This window comes from Sebastes umbrosus, chromosome 10, assembly GCF_015220745.1.
Source record: "Sebastes umbrosus isolate fSebUmb1 chromosome 10, fSebUmb1.pri, whole genome shotgun sequence".
NCBI lineage: Eukaryota > Metazoa > Chordata > Actinopteri > Perciformes > Sebastidae > Sebastes > Sebastes umbrosus.
Window position 1 is genome coordinate 11,115,123 of NC_051278.1, and position 22,631 is coordinate 11,137,753.

Consider the following 22,631-nt stretch of genomic DNA (forward strand, 5'->3'; position numbering starts at 1 on the left):
GGTATCACACATTATGTTAACATATAGGCTAAACTTATGTCAACATCCTCAGCAATGTAATGCAATTTGATTTTCGTCTCTGGATTAACTGGGGCCTTAATTATGAAGACTAGACAGCCTGACATTGTAACCTCAATATATTGCCTCAAAGTTGAAAAGAGGAAAGGAAATACTGGTGCTCTAATGCCTCCAGCCTTCATAATCCTCATGCTGTAAATCCTGATCCTCCAACTGAATCAATCTCTGTAAATTCAGAAATCCTTTTAAAAAGAGATCATCACTGGGACTTGGCACATAGATCCACAAATGCGTATATATTACTTTACATGTAATCCTAAACAGTTTTATGTGAAATTAAAAAACGTGTTTACAGAGTAAGTTATGCATATTTGCAAATCAATCTGTATTTTTGTGGATTTGACTTTACACAACACAAATTAAAAAAAATAAATGGATAATGAAATATGTGGATCGTGGTAGTCTACACATTTGTGGATTGTCTTCTGTGGATTACAACTATTAAAGTCCAATATAAACGTCCATAGGTATTCTGCACTGCAAATATGGTATGCTCAGCTTTGATAATAAATGGACTTTCCTATAAATGTAGGCCTACAGCTGACACAATTATAACAACTAATAGTGTCCAGTGCATATGAAAATTACTGGCAATTTTCTGAAATAATGTGAACAATGCACCAAAACATTTCATTATACAATAATATCACTTATTGTAGCCACTATCAGGCCAAAGCTCCACAATAGAGGGTTCCCTTTGATAGATAGATAGACAGCTTTATTGATCCCTGTGGAGAAATCCGATTGCCACCAAGTCAGACAACAACAAACAAACAACAAAAACACAGTGTTCACAATACACCAATAAATAAATAAATAAATAACACACACATATTGAAAGCCCAGTCCTACCAGATATCTGCAACAAACTGTTATTAGACATTTGATTCCAGCTGGATGAGCTCAGCAAGCAACATCAACCCACATGCTAATACAGTTAGCACCAAAATAAAAACATGATAGTAGGCTATACCAAGACTTTTATTTTGAAGAACGGTTATAACGCGACTCATAGACGCAACAGTGCTTCCGGTAAAGATGGCAGCAACTATGGACGGTTGGTAACCTTAGTAACCATGGAGGAGCCAGAAGGGAAAAGGAAGAAGAGGAGGAGAAAGAGGTCTGATATTAGGGCATCTTTTTCTCCCTAAAAGTCACAAAACCAAGTAAGTTGTGAGTTGTGATAGCAGCTAATGTGCTAAGCTCAGAAGAATGGTAACTTAGCATGTGATTTGTTGACAGGCTGGGACATTTTAAATTGAATTTCACCAATTGGAATTTACATATAGTTTATAAATTCAGACGACAGTGTTTCACGACATGTTTTCAACGTGAACATGACGTTTTTCAGGCTACCAGTCTTGCTAACATGTGAACTTCATGCAGGAAGTAGCAGTCATTGAGGCAGAGAGAGGGACAGAGAGAGGGACAGAGAGAGGGACAGAGAGAGACAGAGAGAGAGACAGAGAGAGACAGAGAGAGGGACAGAGAGAGAGACAGAGAGAGACCGAGGCAGACAAACAGGTAAGTTCATATAAATGATTGTAGTCAGGATTACCATGGTCATGGAAACAGAAAAAAATAAACACATTTACACTATAAATTGATGCAGAAAGGCACAAATTCATGCATACAAATTCACCAGAATGCAGGAAATGAGCCGTTTAATGCTCAAAATGTAATGGTGGAAGACCCCCCCCCCCCCTCCCCCTCAACCTGCACTTGCAAAAGATAACCACAAACAATAATTAAAAGGAGAATTGCTGTTCAGGTATTTTGGCAGACGCAGTGAACCCAGGCCTGTGGTGAGGAAATTGTCATGTATCTATGAAAATCAAACACAAGATGGTTGGTAGTTCTCTGAGCAGAGGCTTTGGAAATCACTACACAATTGAAAAAAAGTGATTCAAAATACAAATGTTTTGTTTGCATGAAATTATTTAATCATTAAATTGAATGTGAAATCTCACGACCAATTAAACAATCAACCTTGAAACACATATTGGATGTAATCCAAGGCGATGGACAAGATACAAACTACTTCGTCACGGCTAGCCAGGTGAAGGCGTACAATAGTCTATAGCTTACAACTAATTTAGTGTGCGGTTGGGTCCACGACCTCGGAGCCAAAGTGGTATTGAATGAATACTGTCTGCTTTTTGCCCGGGTGAGTAAACGTATTTAAGAATTATTGTCTCTTTATATTGCTGTTTCAACTCAACATGTACATGAATGCACCACTGGTGTCAGACTACTAGCTACCTAGCCAACTTTAGCTTGTATTTTCTGGCAATAACAACTCAAAGCAACACTGTGGTTGACTCCGCTTCTCCAGTCTGAGGTTTTTGATCCACGTCTGCTACCGTTTCTCTGCGAGTTTTTTTTAACTTCTCCTTTATGTACTATTATTTTCGGTACTCAAAAGTAGCCCTTATTTATTTTCCCCGATTTGATCAATTCAAACAGCCGTAAACAGCTCAAACCATAGGCATTGCTGCAGTGTTGGTGGTCGTTGCCTCAGAATCTGCCTCCAGTTGCCTGCCCTCCATCTGGACTGTGCGGCGATTTGTGACTTTATATGCAAAGAAGCTATAAGCATTGTGTACTATTCTGAAGACCGAGCATTTATTTGGTGTTTTGCACTTCATTTTGTGTCCAGAGGTCAAATTTTGCCCAAGGAAACTGATCCAAGGCCCAAGCAATTATAAAATACTGTAAAATCTAAATGGACTTCAGTGTCAAACCATAGGTCAAATATGTAAAAATGTAAATAACCAACGATCTCTGGAGTAACTGCAGACACAATGCTTTTTAACATTTGCGGTATCCCAGACAGCTTCTCTTACAGTCGCAGTTTATCTGTATCGTGACTGTGCATGGCACTCTGAAATATCAGTTACATCAGTGTGAAAACTGATAAGAGAGTCACATTGCGGAGCCCGTCACTCTCCCTGCAGGACAGCGAGTATGAATGTGGTTTGAAAGAGCATGGCAGAGAGAGTTATCACAGCATCAAAACAGATCTCGGCATGGCAGATTCAGCACGAGCGAGACCGATACGGCATTGGTCTCGTCAGAAGAAATCGCACAGGAATGTGAAATAAAGTGTGCAATTATTTTTCCTCACAGTCTGTGGAACATCAATAAACGGTCCAATCAAACGGGCAGCAGCAGAAGGTAGAGGCCACGAGTAACTACAGTCTTCCCGAGAAGATTAATGTCTAAAGTCATTGAGATTATTGACACAGAATTGATGAGACCTTTCGAAAGCATGCAAGTAATTGATCGTAGCACAAGTGTGTGTGGATGATGGATTCTGGAAAGATTTCTATATGCAGTAGCCATTCATAAGTATTCCTGTGTGCAGTGGTAGTGTGAATGTAACATTTACTCAAGCACAAGTACATTTTAGGTACCACTTTATGCTATTTTATACTTCTACTCCACTACATTTTGGAGGCAAATATTGTACATTTTAGTCCACTACATTTAATTGACAGATTTAGTTACTTTGCAGATTTAGATTTATAATACAAAATATAAATTAACTAACAATTTATGATACATTTTTATAGATTAAGTTACCCGGCAGTATATAAAGTACTTACAATTAGGAGTGTAACGATCGATCTGGATTGCTGTATCGATTCAATGATCCAATATCATCGTTGCATGATATGCCTTTATTTTGATATTTCCATGGCACATCTGTGTCACCATTTCCGTCCAAGTGCACCTCCTTCCTTCAGAGCCTAGTAATACAATTGTCAAATCATATTTTAGTTTCTTTTTGTGAGTTAATGTGAATTAACACCCATTGTGTTAAACGGGTATATGATATTGGGTATATGATATTGTCTAAAATCGATCGCAGGCCCCTGAATTAAATCAAAATCTGATCGTGGCAGACTTTGTGATATCAGCAAATATCGTATCGTGATGAAGCTTGTGATTTACACCCCAACTTAAAATTAGCCCCACCTTTATCAGCTGCAACATTAAAGTGATGAACACATTAATGCATCACTAATTAGGATTCTGAAATGGGCCATTCTGCATAATGAGTATTGATACTTTAAGTATATTTTGATGCTAATATTGCACTTTTACTCAACTAAGATTTTGGATGCAGGACTTGTAACAGAGTATTTCTACATTGTAGTATTGCTACTTTTACTGAAGTAAAATATCTGAATACGTCTTGCGTGTATCTTATCTTGAGGCCTGTCATATTACCCACTTGTTGTGTTTGTGCCCACAGCTTTGCACATCAAACCCATTATTAAGCTCCACATGGCTGCTCTTAGTATTAGAGAGTAAAAGGTGTGACGTGTCCACAGCCAGCTAATTCTGTAAACAGTCACACTGCAAATTTAAATCAGTAAACCATTTAACCCTGTAATACCATGTCATGTTCTCCTGACAACAGCCAGCAGAGCAAACTGTGCTGCTCGGAGTCGACACAAGATGGCAGTATGGAATCACATTTCACCATCAAATCCACTGCAGTGCAACAGAGCTGCACTGTAGCAACAAAGCAGGAGGGCAATGAGATTCACTCACATGTTGATGCACTGAGGAAGAATCAGCTGTTAGCAGAATTTATTGACAACCCCCCCCCCTTTGTTTAATGTTTTAAGCAGATTACATGTGTGAGACTTGTGAGTGCCTCTCGGCTGTCGTTTCATTTCCAGTGTTCCTCTCCTGAGGGAGCTGCAGGTTAGAGTCACAGGAAGAAACATGGAAAAAATTATGCTCATTAAAATGAGGTTCAGCTTGAGTGATGTGATTTGTTTAAGTAGATTATAACGCTGCAGTGTTGACAAGCAACTTAATTAGAGACTGAAAGATTGATCAACTCATTGATTGATTTTGCGCTCTAATATTTACTGATGTTATACAAAAAATAATATTGGTGTTCAAAAGAAGAGATTCTAAAATCATGCCACTGTTGCCGAAAAAGAAATAGCCGATGTTTAATTTACTGTACATTGTGAACAATATCTCACTGACGGTGTGAACTGATCGCAGCAGTCCTGGTTCTGGTTCTGTTGTGCCTCCCTTCCATCCAGCAGAGAAGGGAGGCACGGTGGTGTCAGTGTTGGCTCCCAGCGGGGACCAGTGGAGCAGCGAGGCGGAGCTCTACTCCTTACTGGAGGAGGAGCCGCCGCTGCCAGGTGCTCCACCTGTCGCCGGAGCTCTGACTGCTGGTTGAAGGCGGCAGCGAAGCCGGATCTGGGTCTGTCTCTGCGGTGGGAGTTTCTCGTGAACTTGAGCGTCGTAAATTGTTTCGTCTGATTTTGCGGGGAATCCGACCCAATGATTGAAAATAACTATATAGAAATAACCAATTTTCTCGCTGATGGTCTCGTTTGCTTATGTAGGTCATATAGACACATCAGTATTATAGTATATATTGAGCCTGTTTCATAACAAGTTAAAAGTTCCTTATAGTCATTTTAAGTACGTAAAATATCGTGCCAATTAGCATCAGTCTGAAATGCTTCTTCAGATATTTTTACAACTACATTTTGCTATTTAAACTGACATTATGAAAAGTTTATAATTGGTAGCATATGCTTTAATTCCTCTATTTACATTTGATATTACATACACATCAAAAAAAATGTATTTTGGTTCAAATATTACCATGATTTAGTGACAGTATAAGACCGAATTGTTGTAAAGTGAGGTAAAAAAGGTACAGATATAAAGGGGATATGTTAGAAAACAAGTAGCAGTATGAGAGAAAGCTGACATACTTATCTAAATACAACTAACAAGTCAAATTATTCACACATAGATTAAAACATTACTGGAAAGAAGTCAAGAATTAAACTAGTGCCTACAAACTGCTTTCAGCTACAGCACTTCAGCTAAAATAACGTTACCCACTTCTCATGGCTCATTCAGTGTCAATCACATTTCCTTTTAATTTGCAAATCTGGACCATTGGGACCTTTACACTGCAAATTGAATTTCAATCAAATCTTTTAATCACGAGGCGTTTAGCTCATCATGCTTAACACACACCCCAGTTTTTCAAAACAGAGTTACTTGTACTAAGGTCTGATGATGTCCATGGGATACTTGAGGGGCGTTCAAAGACTCCCTACAAAGTTAGAAGTATAAATTATACATTATATAACTTGAGTTTAGATTGACGCATTTAAATGTTCCAGTTTGGTTAGAATATCCAAAAAGGAAATTTGAGGAACATGTTTTGCAGTTCATTGTGTTTCACCGTATGTTTCACCGTAGCTTTACAATCGGAGGAAATTACATGTGGTATTGAAATGGCCCTGATAAGAACAAACTAATGAGGGCCATGTGGTGCTATGGCACACCACAGAAACTGGGCAGACATTTGGACTTGTCGTAGTAGTAGGAAAAGCACAGGTGTTACTAATCACATTAACGATTGGCTTCCTTTGTATTCAAGTGTGCCAGTAAAGCCGTGGCAGTGTGACAGTGAGGCAGCATGCACAAAACCAGGACTCGGAAACTTGAGAAGCTAAATGTACTTTAATTCAGCAATCACTCATTTTATTATTAACAATTAGTGGCCAGAGCGTGTGTGTGACGGTGAGTTGTGAAGTTATAGCTGTGAACGTAGCAGTGCAGTGTGTGTGTACAGTTTAGGCCATTTGTTGTTGAATAAATTCTACTATTCCTCAAGAGTGGAGCTGCAACGATTAATCGATTTGTTGTCAATTCCAGCTTGTTAAATGTGAATATTTTCTGGTTTCTTTGCTCCTCTATGACAGTAAACTGAATGTCTTTGAGTTGTGGACAAAACAAGGCATTTGAGGACATTATCTTGGGCTTTGGGAAACACTGATGGACATTTTTCACCATTTTCTGACATTTTATAGACCAAACAACTATTGATTAAGCAACCCTACTCAAGACCCAAGCCAAGTTCCTTCTTGTCTTTCACCTGATCTCATTTTGGTGAAAATGATGATTTGATTTCTGTTTTACATGGTTTTATAAGGCTGACATACATGTTAGTGTCTCCAATAGTCAACTGTTGGTGGCATACTTACTAGAAGGAAGAGTTATCCAATTTCTTACCAGACAAAAAATCATTATGTTAATGCTCAAAGTCTTAGCAGAGAAACGTGAGCAATTTATGTAATGTATATAATAAATCCAACTAGTGATAAGCATGTTACACATCAGACATGTAACCTGTCATAACAAGAAAAGTACAGGTGTAATAAATAACATAAATTATCATTCTGTTACATTAGATATGTAAAGGATAATGTACAGCTAGCGGGTCATTGTTGTGAAATAAACCCTGACAGGGCGATGCGATCTAGCTGTACATTATCCCGCTTATGACATGGCTCCTTACTGAAGAAATATAATATAATTTGACACAAAAACAGTCCTCCAGAGTATAAGATCAGAGCTGCGGCCATAGTAACGGTCTGTTATACATAGCAACGGTCTGCTATAAAGAAATAACAGACCGTAGAAAGCCGTAATTGACCAATCAGAATCAGAGTATTCAACAAAGCCGTGTAATAAACACTTTTACATTCATGTGTCCAAGTAAGCACTGCCAGGCAGCACAGCATGAACAAATGACTCACCTAAGCAGAATGCAGTTTAATGAATGGTATTAGTAACACTTGTTCTTTTCCTGCAATTATGTCCAAATGTCTGCTTTGAAAAAGTGCCTCTACCCAAATTATCTAAGGAGCTAAAAAAGGATTAAATGTAAGACAAACATTGCCATTAGCCTACTGTAGACCCATCAGGGCCTGTCTTTATAACTTAATAACTCGCATCACATTTGTTTTTAGGTATTCTGCCTGATAGAGCTCTGCATACGCTGAAGTTAGCTGGTGCTAAGCTTGCAGTTACAAGAGTATGTAAGTATGTGGGAATGATAAATGTTGTCCCACCCTAACAGGTGCTAGAAAACTATCAGGGCTGTAAAGGGAAATAACATTATGCACAGAGTCTGGACACACCCACACAGTCCTGAGAGGAGGCTCAGTTAAGTGAAAACATCTGTGTACTGTGGGTAAACCATCGGTGTGTAGGTGTGTTTTTAATATAGTTATTTAATGAGGTACTCGCTGCACACATTTTCACATAGATTCTTGTTGGTTTATGATGATGGATTAATACGTTTTCCAACAGTTTAGAAACGGATGATGAGCTTTTTTTTGCTGCTTGGATTTGAAAGTTAACCTAACCATAAGAAAATAAGAAATGAAACAAGACTTTGAGGTCTATTTTGTATAATAAACTCCCTAACTGCGGTAGCAATTACATCGCCAAGTATAAAAATCAGAACAAAAGCTAACTTAGAGTTACTGGTTGCAATAGCAAGCTTGAAAAGCGAAGGTGGAAAAACGATGTTTGGTCCTCTGCGGTGGGTCCCGCCGATATCTGTGCTGTATTCAGAGCTTAACAATAGCAACATATTTAGGGCTGACGAACAGTAACATTAGCCGCGATAAACAGCAGGGCTACGGCTCTGAAGTTACCTTCACAGTGACTTTCTCAAAGGGTCATAAATGTCAACGCAACATTCAGGAAAGTTTTTCACAGGCTACCGCTGCAGGGTGCGCGCTAGTGATACACGGGTTGACCCACAACCCGCGGGTTCGGGTGAGCTTACGAGGAAATATCGGGCAGGCAGGTCAAAAAGTGACAAAGCAGCATTCCGAGTAAGTTATTAATAACTTACAGAAACTGCGTGCAATAGTCCACCATTTCTTCCCCTCTCTCTGTCTCTTGTCCAAACACACACCAGCCGTGGTGGCGGCACATTATTTTAAACATTTACCGTGCCACCATCACGTAATGCGCTGTCAAGAGGTGTTTTTTTTTTATTGCGATTAATATTCAATGAATTGTGCAGCCCTATTGCTTAGTCATGCTTTATGTTTGCTTTCAAGCCACCTGAACCAGTAGGCAGACCTACCTGCCTGTAAGCCTTTCAACTTCAAAAATCCACTGACATCATCCTGCTGCCGCGACTGTCTGCATTTGGGTCCTTCCCTTGTTGCCCATCTCCGTCATCGTTGTGACACTAATTTACTGACTTCACTTCACAAAGTCGAATCATGACATATTTAAAAAAGGAACTCTGTTGCAGAGGATTTAATAGCAGTGTAAACCTGAGTTAAATCAGAATATGGCCACTAACCAGGTTACTGCATGTAAACTGAAGAAGTGATTACACAATCTGTGCTGTGGTTATCACGCCTCCTTCAGTTCTACACAATGAACCACAACGCCTTATCAGATGGGGCTCTTTAGCACAAAATCTTATCAAATGTGTTTCCCCTGCTCGTTGTCGTGTGGAGCCTCAGAGCACGGACAAACCCTCGGACCCACCGCCTCTTTCACCTGCACACACAGACACACACCTACCTCTACCTGCTGCCCACTTTGCCCATCTGCGAGATCACCGCAGAATGGCTGCATTTAGCTCTCTATTGAGAGCCCCCTATGCTGGACGTGCTGTAGTGATCCCTAATCTGCCCTGAGATCTGTGTTTCTCCCCATGGCCTGTGAGCACCGTGTAATTGGCCTCAAATTGGAAGCAGGATCTGAGCTTGTTTATGTAACAAGCATTTTGTGCGATAACGCCACTGTCCTGTCGGTTTGTCTGTCCGTTTGAATGTCTCTTTTCTCTGCTGACTTGCATCCGAAGCTCCTGCAAGGCTCTGAGGCAGCAGGCGTGGCCACATTTGTACACTATCTAACAAACAGTGGAAATTAAAAGCAAGGAGAAGTGTGTATGCTCAGGTAGCTTTGAACCTCGACGCTGCAAGCTTTACATCCCTATGCTGCTTTTTTTCTCAGTGCCTCTTCCTCCTCCTCTGCGTCTTCTTCCTCTTTAGCAGGAAGAGGTTATTTTAGTGGTCTGGCTACGACCTGGCGGTGGATTTCAAGCCCATGTTTATGCGCTTGTTAAGCCTCTTCCTCTTGGTGTGTCTCTCTGCCGCTCTGTCTGCCTGTATTCTTTTTTGTGTCTGACCTCAGAGATCTCGCTGAGAGCCCATGATGAGTCATAGCTCAGTCTGGAGCCTCTGCATCACAGTGGGGAGTCGGGAATACAGAGCAGCTCCGGCGGTTTTTATCAACACATACATGCACATGCATGACAGAGACAGAGGAGGACAGATGCACAAGGACTGTGCATATGTCCAAATATGCATACACACACTCAGGAAAGGAAAAGTGTATGTGTGCATTTCAGAGTGAGCTCGAGAGACATTGCAGTGTTTTCAAAGGTGAACACATTTGACAAGGTGTAAGCTCATGAGCAATGCCTTCCAATTAACAAAGAAGAATATTCACGGACACACACACGCTCGCACACACTCCCAGACATTGTTATTCATAATAATGCTTCATCCCCGGCAGCAGATTATCTTATTGTCTAACCCTGATCCTGTAATATGCAGCACTGTGACGTTCCTGTGATCTTATTCACTTTTGCTGGAATCGTCAAGAGCCCCTCCACATCCCTGATTAATTTCACTCGGCGCCGTGATTGAAATTCACGCTACCACCTAACGCACCGCCACATTAAGACAGTTTCCGCAGTTGTATCCCTGCCATCTCTCGCCGCGCAGTATTTGAGTTTCATCTCTCTGTGACTAAAGAGCGTGTTTTCCATTCTCCCACCCCTGCACCTCCCGAGACTGCAGTGGGATCTCAAAAGAGAACAGCATGCTGTGATGTATATTTCAGCTACTTCCTTCAGCAAACCCTATCTTAAAACCCCCCTTTTATTTTCTCCCACTCTTTTCTCTTCTCTCGCTTTCCCTCTTGTGCTGCAGCGGTGGCGATGTAGTCGTGACATCGACCCTGGAAACTGTTTAGCTGGGGAGCTTCTGTGTCGGTGAGGCTCTTTTTTCATCTTAAACAAGTTTCTGCCGCTCCCCTGATCAATGACTTGGGTTTGAGCTATGTGATACCATGCATCAGAAGTGAATAAAAGGGGTGCAGAGATGAGAACTGTCTCCAATTTATCCAGGTGAACCTCTCTGGGAGTTTGAATGCATATGGCCTCCAGCGAGTGAAAGCATAGAGACGTGAAGCGTGATTCAGACACATCCTGGCTCAAGGAAATATACCATGTCCTGCAGCAGTACAGTACAGTCCATGAATAATGCCAGGTGTAGTTGCATTTACAAAACAAATCAGGTGTATTCGAACATGCAGCACCTGCTCTGTTGTAGAATAGACACTGCCTTGTGAACTCACCGCAACACTGCAATATGACTGCACGGTAAAAGCAATAAGCTTAAACCTCCTTTTTGGATTTCAGCCTGCGTCTGTCTTAGCACCAGAGAGGTGATCCAGTAATTTAGTATCGCACTTTCATAGAGTTGTGGGACTTGCGAGAGACAGATTTTAAAAAAAGAGTAGACACAATTGATGCAGCAGAGGCCCAGATATCCTCACTTTTAGTCCCCAGTATTTGGGTCAAGCTCCAAAACCGCTAGATCCTATCTTTCCCATGATGCAACTTGATGGTGTGTTTCATTAGACCAGTGTTTCCCAACCTGGGGTCCGCCAAAGATCACAGGGGTTGCGCCGGGATTTGTCTCCTCTGAAGATGTCAAAATTGAATTTGTCCATGTATAACTAAAAGCATAATAACAAACTTACTGGATAATTTATACAAAAGTCTGGAAATAAAACTAAAGAGATAAAAAAAAATATTCTACTTAGTAGGCCACATTCTGTTCGAGGAGTTTGGTTTATCGGGTATTGCTGGTCACACTCGTTGACTTCTTGCTTCTTCACTGAATCTTTTGTTTGTATACCCTCTGGCGTTTCGGAGAATAAACAAAGCTTTACGTACCCCTGGGACAAAACTAGCTTTGGGCCTCCCCACTCATACAGTACGTTCCCCCAGCCCAGTCTGTATGTAAGCAACATATCAACTTAAATATTAAAGGTAATAAAACAAGATTATCTGCAAAACTACATTAGGAGCCTTACCATATACATTTTTAATCATGCTTTAATGGTGCATAGTACCATTAAATACCAAACACATTCGTCATAATTGAATTACAACATACTACTTGCCACACAAACAATCTGGATACTTTGGCTGGCTGGCCTTGGCTCAGGACACGTCAGCTATAAACATCTTCACCTTAAAGCACAAATTGCATTACCATTTAGGGCGACATGATATCGTTTGTTTCCAGTGAAAATCTAGATCTAATTTATATAGAGACTTGGAGTCTACTCAGAGTAAAGACTTTTGAAGATAAAAATGGCATCATCATCATTAAACAAGTACCAAGACATAGTTAATTGAAAATAAAGAATATTTACAGAAAATCTAATTATAATACAATACTAGATTAGAGCACTATTGCAAATGGATATTTTTGTAGTCGGCACACACAAACACATTCCCACCACACACACACTGACCGTTACTTCCCATAAGACAGTCATTGGCCTCTATTTTCTGCCTCTAAGTGATGTTCCCATGATTCATAAGAGGCAAGCTGAGGGATAAAAACAGTCCACAGAGTCGATCTCATCCAGATGACTATAGCTTTCAGTCTGAGGAGCTCTCTGGTGACCTCCTCTTGAGTGTTTACCGTACAGATCCTGATCTGTTTGATCCTCCGGCATCATCAAACTCTTATCGTTTGATGATGTTTAACTAAGAAAATCCTTCTAAAGACTTGAGGAAAAAGGCAAACAACTCAAAAGATGCTCATCATGGCCGGGTAGCTTTTGATCACACTATTTCTGGGTTTCTTCTTGATACACCAGGGAACTTGGTTGCCCTCACAAATATGCCATTTTTTCCTGCTTTTATTTCATTTCCTATAAAAGGTTTTTCTGCATAAAAACTGTCGTAGTGACACATCGTGCCATGATGAAGATCAAGGTAATGCGTTTTAACAGAGGAGTGTTTTCGTGGAATTTTGGAATCCTCTTACTCATATTTTCATATAGTTCAAACACATATTTAAGGTTGCTGGGGGTGACAGTATCTTTCACGCCTGTGTAATTTTTCATAAAGAACCTTTCAAAATGGCTTCTTCCATGTGAGACAGAACGGTGTGAAATGTCAAGAGACTGAAAAGAGAAAATACCCAACAACACAGAAAGCAATTCCACACCTGTGGAATTTCGTAAGTCGTCCGTGTTGCTCCACAGATGCTGTTGAAATTGTCAGTGAACGCAGCACACGAGGGGGTAAGGGCAAAGAGTGGCAGCAGCAAAATCTATGTTCTTGAAATCCCTCATATCACATTTCGTCGGCAGTCTGCTGCATGTGTTGAGCTGGAGAAAATGGAGAAAGTGTGCTTTTATGGCATACCCCTGTAGAGTAATCAGAAGCAGTGGCTAAGCAGAAGTGACAGCAGCGGTTTGGGATTAGGGTCAGTAGCTGCACACAGTGAGAGAGAGAAAGGGAAAAGGGAGGAGGGGTGGGAGTGCCAGTGGGCAGAGGCCAGCTGGCGGAGGGACGGCCCCGAGGCCTGGGTTAAATCAGAAAGTTTCATTCCCGTACCTATCAGAAATAACACATCTGCAGCTAAGGCTGATTAACCACCCACTCGCCCGGAAAGGGAGGTGGTGTGGCGTTTGACTCGTGTGTTGCCGGGCCGCGTTGGTTAACAGGTGTCAGAGGACTTTCTATAAAGTGAAGATTATGACAGCACCCTATTTCACTCTGGACTCTGCGTGACCTTGTGCGTCGTTAATGGGGCGCTGCAATCAAATGTTAATGCTCCTCTGGGGGGGTTTTGGTTAATGTTCGGCCCCATAACCAGGGCGCTCTTGTAATGCAGCCATAAATGCTAATATTTGGCTTTCAGTGACACTCGTGATGGGTCTAAATCCTTTTGCAATCAGTTTATTTTGGGACGGCAATAGCGCAAGTTCGAGTAAATGGAAAAGAGTAGACCACTCTGAGATGAGAAACAACACTAGTACGTTTGGCATTAGATGCTTACTCCTCCGCACTACTTACCCCAAAATGTCTATTACTCTTTATTTTTGTTATCTATTTTTTTTATTAAATCAGGTTAGAGCACATAGAGTTCCTAAGGAAGAAGAATAAACCCTCTTCATGCAGCGTAATAGACATGATAGGACAAAATGAGGGAGACAAAGAAAGACAAATATAACACACACTGAAACGGCCTATAAAGAGTGAACATAATGAAAGCCTTGACAGTCTCCAATACATTCACCGAATATAACCCTAACAAGTGCTTTAAATTTACTAGTCAGTTTTTCAATGCAGGGGAGGCAGACTTTACTGTAAAAAAATTAATAAAAGCTGTCATCTAGTATTCAGTCGTTAAAAATATGAGGTGTGCATTTTTAGCATTAAGAAATCATTAGCTTATTAAGAGAACAGAGCAGTGCAGGGAAACCTTATTCCCCTTATGTCCTTTATACAAAAAAAACAATGATTATCCACATGGCGACTTTATTTGCAGACATTTAATCTGTGACTGCCTGGGGTGTGTTTGTTTGGGTGACTTGCCAACAAAGGACAGTGGTGGAAGAAAAATAAAAAACTCCATTGCAAGTAAAACTTCTGCTTTCACAGGTTTACTTCTGAAATGTACTTAAAAGGTAAAAAGTAAAAGTACAGTACACGCTGGCTGGTTCTGTCATTGTAAAATGATTAAGGCAGATGCTACTAGCGCTAGGGCTGTGTATTGGCAAGAATCTGGCAATACAATACGTATCATGATACAGGGGTAACGATTCAATATATTGCGATACTGTAAGCAAGGCGATCTAATCTAATTTTAGGAAAACTGTCACAGTATAAAGACACACCACCACATGTAGGCTATAAAATCTGACTGAAAAAAAAGGTCACTATGTGAAATGGCTACTATGGGGATTAACATCATTACACATGAATACAACTGGATTTATTTGATCCACAAGAGTCTCAGCTTTACAGTCATACCCAATATATGCAATTCTAAGACTGTTTAGGGATCCCAGTATAAAGAAATATTCAAAAACGCCATTTAAGAATGGGTGAAAATAACACATTTATACTGCATTCAATTCTGCCCCAAACTGCATGTGATTATCATAAAGTGGGCATGTCTGTAAAGGGGAGACTCGTGGGTACCTTTAAAACCTATTTTCATTCACATATCTTGAGGTCAGAGGTCAAGGAACCCCTTTGAAAACTCAAATGAATGAATATAATGATGAATTACATGAAGAATGACATAGTAAATTACATGGAATCATTCCCCAATATCAACAGACGAGTAACAGCACTACTAAACATCCTGCCGAAGAATCTTCTGATCCACCGACTGTTTCTGGAGACTCCATCCGAGCCGATGTTGGCGTCAGCAGAGTCAACCGTTAACGGTGCAGAAGGAGCTTCGCCAGCAGAGGGACTGTTGACTTCAGCTGCATTTGAAGCTTCATCAGCTGTGACTGTACCTTCGTCAGCTGGAACAGCGTCATACAGGTCAGTCGTTACAGGGGCTTGGTTGAAGCTTCTGTAGAGGCAGGGATGAATGCAGCTTCATCATCATCAGCCGAACCAGTGGCAGCATCTGCAGCTTGAACATATGAGCCACCAGCATCTGAGTCCCCACCAGCGGGTAAGTGGGAGCAACTGGGAGCTGAAACTTCCTCCCCTGGACCAGCCTCAGTTGACTCCGCTCTTACAGACTCACTTAAAGCTTCATCTGTCCTCAGCTGAACCGGCAGTGCTCTCTGAGGCCTCATCACCAGCTGGAACGTTGTCATCTATGCCAGTCATCACGGGAGCGTCATCTAAAGAGGCAGTGGAGACATCTGCTGAAACCGCGGCACCATCTGAGGCATCACTGGAGCAAACAGCAGGTACGTTTTCAACACCTGAGCAACTGGCAGCTGAAGCTCTGTCATTTATTGGTGAAGTAACAAGAGGAGTTGACTTCCTCTGGTGATTCCACCACTAGAGAGTCTTCATCCCTCCTGTTCGGTCAGGGTTATAAAAGGGTGGATTGGTGCATCACTTTGCGTGATTCAGATACAGCATGTTACACAGGAGGCTGACAAACCCTACCCTATAGTTAAAGTTCTCTTCTGGGTTCAGCTGCATGTGGAAACAAAATCAAACATTGTTCAAATGAATACACTACAGAGTGTTTGTATTATTTACTTGTGCAGTAAAACAAGGGTCACCTACCATCACCAGGTCATCCAGACAGTCGAACCTCATTAAGCTGCCTCTGTGATTTGGGGCGGAAGCCAGTCGCAGCCTTGTGCTCATCAGCCGTCTAAAACAGCAGAGAATATATTTGAGATACATTTTTTTGCGAGAGTTTGGGCCAAATCTAGAAAACATATCGGTAACCTTTTCTATGTCTATATTCCCATGTCTATAATGCATTATAAACATACTTATAAGGCCTTACAATCTGCTTATAGCACTGTGTAATTATCGTTATAAGCACTCATACATATTCATAATGCTTTTTAACAATAATCATACATTAAAAAGCATTTTATAATGATTTATAAGGTCAAGTATCATAATACTTCATAATTGCTGGTCATTTTTTTGCAAGGATCATAGTGTATTATATTTACCAATAATTATAATACTTTTGATAATACAATATAATCACTGTTATAATACATTATAATGTGATTATACATTAATGTTAAGTGGTCATTGTTTGCTTTAAGTAAAGTAAAATTAATTTTTCTAAGTTTTGTGTGTTGTTCTTGCATAGATTTGGTATTTTTTTTCACTTCATGTAAAGCAAACAATGACCACCTAGAGTAGCTTATAATCACATTATAATGCGTAATGACAGTGATTATAATGCATTATAAAAAAACGTTTAATGTATTTCAACTATGGGAATTAGAATACACTATGATCTTTGTGATCTTTTTGAAGTATTAGGATACTTATAAGTCGTTATAAAATGCTTTATAACGTGTTATGATTATTGTTATAAAGAATTATGAATATTTATGAGTGCTCATAACTATAATTATACAGATCTCTATGCAGAATATATGTATGTTTATAATGCATTATAGACATAGGCGTTATAGAAAATGTTACCAAAATATCTGCTCTGCTTGATGCAGTGCAAGATACAGTATGATTACATAGCTTGAGCCTCCATGCTGGCTTTGTGGAGTCCTGGTCCGGTCTGAAATAGAGCAGGGTGTGGGCTCCGTCACTTAGGAGTTCGTCCTCCGGCTGACCCAGCGTCTCCACTATAGTTTTCATCTGGTTAAAGAATATGTACATGAAATGCATCAGCCAGAAAGATCAAGTTTCTATTTAGGTTTTGACATAAAGCTGTATTAAATGTATTAGATTACATACCTGGCAATACTGGCACCTCTGAGGGAATGGCAGGCTGCCAAGGTACACGGTTGCCAAAACACCACCCAGAGACCACATATCTACTGCCTCTGAGATGGGAAGGCCAAGAATAATATCAGGAAACCTGAGAGTGGAAGACAAGCATCTATTATTAGAGTAAATGGTGGCATTAGATCCAAAGAATACCCTAAAAATAACTAATGGAAAAGCTCTGCTTGAAAACACAAAACCCACCTGTATGCAACAGGCTGCGTGATAACACCGTGTTTGACTTCAGCAGCTGCAATGGCTGAACTAAAGTCATGACTTTGGCTCTGAAGGGTTGGTGTTTTTGGTTTGTCAACATGATGCTCTGTGGTTTGATGTTAGCATGAATGACACCCACAGTTTTCAAAGACTCAAGTGTGGTTAGCAGCTGCAGAGACAGAGGAAGAAATAAAGACACTGCAGTTTAAAGTCTACATTTTGAACGTGTTGGTGTGCACATCATTTTCCCTCCTGCTTTCATTGATAAGTATTAGATATGTAACTCAACACGTTGACCTTACTCAGAGATAAAATGATCAAATGCTCCTGCAGAGTCTTGTCCAACATTTCGAATGCAAGGCGAGTGTGCCCTTTGTGTTCAAAGTCCTCAAAGAACTGAACGATTTTGTCCGGATCGAGACCACGGATCCTTTTATGCATGGCCAGCTGGAGAGAAAACACAAGATATTAGGCAGCTGATACAGCTAAGTTATTAGTAAGTGGCATTTAATGAAATGTAGATGATCTATCTCTGTGTTGAGTTCCTGGGAACGATTGGCCCACTTGTTGAAGATCTTGATGCCCGTGGCTTCTTTGGTTTTTATGGCTTTCCAGTCAGAGACATTACTAAAGCAGCCGGTAAACCTACAGCTTGTGAGCATTGATCTCGCTGTACAGCACGTCCCAGAGTTTTATCTCTGAGTCGCCAGGTCCTTAGACAGAAACATGGAGTGAAAATGTGTCAAGTCACTACATTCAGTAAACACATCCTGTACAAACCGACAACTAAAATAACTATCAGATGAGTAACAAAACAGATGATTTCCAGATCATTTAAATGAGGAGCATTCAACATCATTCAGCATATTAGCCAAAAGCATAAAATGGATGAGAAACATCTATGACAATGGACTCAAAGTGCATTACTGATACTTCAATATTTCACTATGCATATTGTGCTAGGTTTGCCATTCACTCAGAAATGTACATGTGTTGTTAAGATCAAGTTTCTCTAATTATTTTGAGGCTAAAAGCTGATTTCTGTTCGTAAAACTGCATGTAGCTCAAATGAGCTGAATGCAGCTGGAGGCCTATTTCTCCTCACAGCTTTCCTGGTATTTATTTGAGCAAATTAATTTGTGCTTTGTGCTTATTTAATACTGCAGAGCGCACAGATTCCTCCTTATAGGTTATAGTTTACCGTACAAAAGCCTGATGGTTCCACCGACCTTAACCAAAAATAGCATGAAAAAGTAACTTAAGAATAGATGTGACAACATGTTTCAACATTTACAGTAGGACTGAGACTTTTTGCTGTGATGTGACACCATGTTGGTGTGGTTTTGAGGTCCCTGACGACTGCAGATTTCTGTCTCTCAGAATTGAAAGCGACATGTTATTTATGTCAAGTTTTGCAAATGCTAAGCACTTGAAGAGCAGTTTCACTTTGTGTCTCCTATCTGAACTGATGATCCAGAAATGATTTCTAACTGAACTGAAACTAAAACAATCATGTGGGTGTTTTTGACAGACAGACTGTATAGACAGACACAGACAGGCAATTAACACTGCTGCAGACAGAGTTTGGGTGGGGGATTATATTACGCAGTTCACCACTGCCTATCAACGGCAAAATCAATGTAATTTAGGCTATAAGAAAAGTCACTCCCCACTCCTCCCTTCTTTTAAATGAATTTAATTAACCAATGAGAAATGAAAAGGCCTTTAATCCTTCCTCAGCACAGGGAATGATCATTTTAATTATTAATTCATTTTTCAGTTATTTTTTCATTTAAAGGGGACGTATCATGAAAAACTCACTTTTCCAGTGCTTGTGCACATACATGTGGGTATATAGAGTGTCTACCAACCCACAAACTGTGAAATAAGACGACCCAGTCAGTATTTTGTGGGCTGCCTGGATCAGAAAACATGTTTTTGGTTTTAAAGAGACAGGCGCTAAAACGGAGCGTTTCAGACAGAGGTATATTCAGACAGACAGTATGAGAACAAATAATGTGTTTTTGAACATTAAAGCATGTAAACATGTTCTAGTAGAAACCCAAAATACAGGTATGAACCTGGAAATGAGCATGATAGGTCCCCTTTAATAGATTAATCGTGTATCTAACTATGAAGCAAGGAATCCCTGTATGTGTGTGTGTGTATGTCCTTTGCAGTTCTCGAGAACAATTCATCCGATCTACTTCACAATTAACGGGTGTACTGCTGGTAACCCAAAGACATGCAGTGTTGAATTTGGCGCAATACAATATACCAGAATATGCTTTAAATAAACAAGTGAAAGCGTTCTCTGCAGCAGCGGGGGCGGGGCTTCAGGGCTCTGCGGACTGAGTCGATCATGTTGTTCGCATCAGGCCTTTATGGGACGTGGCTCATTGACTGCAGGTCACTTTTGTTGCTGGATGTTGGATACACTAACGTTGCAACCAAACTCTTCGTCACTCCCCCGGAGTCAACAAGTGATGAGTGGTTCCCAACAATGCTGCAAGCTGCACATCCGGGGACCAAGCAGTCAGCCCGTTCCGAAAGGCAACGCCCCAAACAGGCACTGCACAACAACAATCCAAATCTTAAACATACAGTATTCAGTTTCTAATGCTAACTACTAATCAAAGAAAATCAGCAGTCCTCATGTTCAAAGGCTGGAACCAGTGAGTGTTTGACATCTTTGGTTGATAATTGCTTGAAAAATTAATCACAGTTGTTGTCAATAAAATATTTGCCAACTAACGAATCAATTAATCAGTCATCCCGTAGGTGTGAATGTGAGTGTGAATGGTTGTCAGCTGGGATCGGCTCCAGCCCCCCCCCGTGACCCTGAACAGGATAAGCGGTTAGAGATAAGGGATGGATGGATGGACAAGTTGTTTTTCTTTTAATCTATTATGCAGTTTTTAATAACCAGTGCAGAATTTTAATGTTACATTTCAGTGCACCTTCAGAAAATTGGTGTGAGACATGTCAATGTATGCTCTTGGATCAAATTGATCAGAGCGGTGTAGGAATATATGAATGTCAGAGACACGCATAAAGGTTCCCACCGGAGCTGAAACACAAGAATTTAATGATGCATTGGTGCAACGTGGGCTGTGTGGAGATTGTAAGAGCTGTGATTGGTCTTATATGGCAGCTACATGCTTTCCCTTACATATTTCCATTCGTAGTAGTTGTTTATCGCTAAGACTAATAACTTCACCAACTTCAAAAAGCAATTTCCTCTGAAAGAACAGGTTGAAAAACTAAGTAATCTTCACCTCTTCTGTAATGTAAGACACATTTGCATTTTGTGATATAGCAGAGCTGTTCCCAGTGCAAACCGTCTCCTTGCCATGATTGTCTTTCTCTCTGACAAAGTGAATAAGAGCATGTAAAACTTCAGATATATAACAAATGCACGACGCTGCCTGATAATGCACAACACATCCATCATGTGTTGAAGGCAGCGACACTAGAACAGCCAGCGGGTTAAATATCTCTCCGCTCGCAGTGAAATGAATCGCCTGGTGGATACTGGGGGATTGGTGGAAACAAATGGGAGCTTTACTGTACACTGTAAACTGAATTGATTTTTTGCTTCCATAAATACAGGTAGCATTAAAGCTTGTTACACCATCCACAATAAAAGCAGTGGAGCTTTTTGTGCCACAGTGCTAGATTTAGTGGGACATTTGTTGGATTGCCAAAACAGGAAAAAAAGAATCTAACAAAACCTGAACTAAAGCTCTCAGAGTCTGTGCCAATGACCGATTGTGGAGGGACTGAAATGCTGATGGAAAAAACACATTTATCCTCTTCGGTCAAGATGAAATGAAAACAGAGTGATGATGGGTAAAATAGAGGTCACACAGTCTCAACATAGTCTCCTTTGTTTTGCAGTAAATAAGCAAAAGTGTCAGTTCTCTTGACTATAATGCATTGATCATTTGTAATTTCCTTGATACTAGTGAAGAGAGTTTTGTGAGATTTTATTGAACTAGTGCAGTGCCATTTGCTTGGCTGATGCCTGCATGCAGCATCTTGCCAAGTGTGAAGTTGATTGGAGGAACGGTTCGCGAGACATGCGAAGGACAGTCATACATACATACAGTTCATACCTACATGTATACACGCAGACAGACAGAGACTCCTTTCTTTATAGAGAATGTATGCCGCTACAGCGCCATCTATTGACCAAATGGCACCAAATTTGCCATGGTCACTTAGACATCATATCTACACATGTCCACCAAATATGGTCCCAATAGCACAAAGCGTTCAGGAGATATGACATGTTTTTTGAGACTTATGGTTCATAAGTTACAGGTTACGTAAAGTTCCTTGTTATAGCGCCACCATCTTGTCAAATTGCACCACATTAGTCACTGCACTCCCTTAGGGCCCAAGCAATACACCCGCCAAGTGTGAAGAAGATCGGATGAGCGGTTCTCGAGATATGCAAAGAGTATACGTAAAGACAGACAGAAAGATAGACGGAGATTATTCGCGTTATACTAATGATGCACCGATACCGTATCAGATATCAGGCCCATACTGACTCAAATAGCTGGATCGGATATCAGTGACAACAGGGCTGATCAATCAAATTAAATTCTATGTTTATATACTATTTATATTCTATACTGGAATTTGAATTCCTGTTTTAAGATTTTACTAATTTGTTGCTGCATTAAAAATGTAATTCTTGTTAATTTTGAAGATTTGTTTGCCAAATTGTTGGTGTACGATTTATTATTTTAATAATAAATAACAATTCACAAAATTCATGTTATGTTATCTATGTATTTATTTGTTACATTTTGTTTTACAAAGTTAGGAAAGCAATGTTTAAGTCAAGCCTGTTGTTCACTTATACATAAAAGAATAATCCCAGTCACAACCACACAGTGAGGGACACAGTTTATTAATTAAACACTGGTATCGGATCGGTACTCGG

At 40.3% G+C, this 22,631-nt stretch overlaps 1 long non-coding RNA gene across 1 annotated transcript; it reads left to right on the forward strand.

Moving 5' to 3' along the window:
• The first annotated feature begins 1,563 nt into the window (after positions 1-1,563).
• Positions 1,564-22,329, forward strand: LOC119495894. The gene is made up of 6 exons (XR_005208588.1): positions 1,564-1,602; positions 7,896-7,964; positions 10,899-10,960; positions 15,347-15,695; positions 15,793-15,939; positions 22,074-22,329. It is a non-coding gene; the product is annotated as an uncharacterized LOC119495894 (long non-coding RNA).
• Positions 22,330-22,631: the final 302 nt, after the last annotated feature.